Raw genomic sequence first — 2144 nt, forward strand, 5'->3', positions numbered from 1 at the left:
TTACTGACTGGCGATGAGGTTTTGGTGCCATTACCATTTCCTTAGGCCAGTGAATTCCCCTCGGGGACGACACAACACGCAGCATGTAGCCAGTGCAAGGCTGCGTACACACGTACAATAATTGTCATTGGAAAGGATCTTTTATGAATCCAACAACAAAAGACCACACGATGAATGAATGAGCGCTGTGCTCCATGGAGAGGAGAGGAGGAGAACGTGCTCTCTCCACTTTCATTACGATCGCTCATCGCCCATCATCCGTGGATCTGCCGGGACGGTTGTTCGAATGGCTGGCTGATATCTATCGGCTTTGGGCAACCATTGAGTATGAAATCTTCATCCATGATTATTGGTCATCACATTGCCATGATAAGCGACATCCACAGCAACCACCCAACTCCTCGTCTCCTTCCAAGCTTAGCAGAGCTCCCATGGTATGGACAGGACAACAAAAATCTTTAAACATTAATGTACTTCAAACCCAATCTATAGTCCAATGCAGAGTTCCTGAACCTTTATAGCATGGGGGAACCCTGGAAATAACTTTCATGTCTTGGGGCCCCCCTTCTTTAATTATTATATCCATAGATCACAGTATATTAGTGTGGTGGTCAGTGGGAAGAATTCCTCTTACATTGCTGGCCAGTGGGAAGAATGTCACCCTTACAGATAGCCAAAAACATCATTGGTGTCACCTATACTGACCTGAGAGGTGCAAACTGCTCATTGCCCCAGGAACCCCCAGCGCCCCCTGGAGGAACCCTGGTTGGGAAACACTGATAGGAAGAGAGAATGAACAATGTCCAATCACTGGAAAGGATCTGTCTGTGCTGTCTGGCAGGGGTGTTTGGATCACAAGACTGACAGAACAGTTCTCACAAAGTGCCCCCGTGTACGCACTTCATTGCTGCATTTACATGCATTGAAGATCTCATTCTTATTTATTGTAGGTACATATGACATTAAAATGGTTTTATTATCAGAATTTGGATTTGAGGTTCTCTGACCATTTTATCACCCTCACATTTTTACACCCACTCAGGGTGTTATTTGAGGCTTTTATTAAGTAATGGGGTAACGCAGCATTGCATGCGATGGCGGTCAGCGCATTGAGACGTGCAGCCGCTATAATTAATCATAATTAGCCCCTCTGTGCAGATGAAGGTGGCAGAGAAGTCATTATGGTGGAGCTCCAGGTCTTCTGTTCTGCGCCCCCCTTATCGCAGCGTTATTAACTCCCGACATGATTAGCGGGTGATAGACACTCAGTCACTCCGGATAATTAATACATTGTGCAGCCAGAAAACCGCCAACATTCACCGAATGCAAACAGGCGGCAGCCACTGAATCCCAATTTCCACGCCGCATTAGCCAAAGAACCTACAGATGGGGTAGACAGGTCCTCTTCAGAGGAGGAAAAGCATTTTAATAAAATAAATGATTACTTAAGGGCCCATTCACCCCTGTGCTTACTTTGCATTTTATAATGAATTCATGTGCATGAAACATACATTACGTTACTTTATACTCAACATCTATGCAATCAAATCTAAACTTTAGAGAGATTTAAAAACTCAGCCCAACCCATCCATCAACCAGTACAGGCTCTAAAATCTTTCTTTATATTTTCTTCTTGCCATCCACTCGGGGGACATGTGACAGGGGTCATGTGACGGGGGTCATGTGATGGGGTCATGTGAACCATGCATTGCTATTATAAATAAATCTTATTATTAGAAGGGGGCGTGTCCCTGACCAAACTGTCTCTTTATAGCAGGACAGGTCAGGGCCAAACCGTGCTGTTTCCAACACCGGACCCACTGAACAGGTTTGCAGATCTATTGGCAGATGAAGCGATTCCTATATATCTATTGTATATCGGGCTTTGGGTTGCATCGCTTTCTCCTTTAGATTGATGACTTAAAGCAAAGATCCGCTTGTAACATCCCAGCCACGCATGTTAATCTGCATGGAAAATGATCTATTCCTACAATATGCTCTGTGTGATGTATTGTGGTTGTCACCGTGTATTAGCTGTCATGTTAGACATAAGGAGGCACCAAGATAATAGCTGGTTGTAAATTATAATCGCTACCAGAGACAAACAAATCACCCTACATCCAAAGGGGGCCCATAGGGATATA

The sequence above is a fragment of the Pyxicephalus adspersus genome, chromosome Z, assembly GCF_032062135.1.
Source record: "Pyxicephalus adspersus chromosome Z, UCB_Pads_2.0, whole genome shotgun sequence".
Lineage (NCBI taxonomy): Eukaryota > Metazoa > Chordata > Amphibia > Anura > Pyxicephalidae > Pyxicephalus > Pyxicephalus adspersus.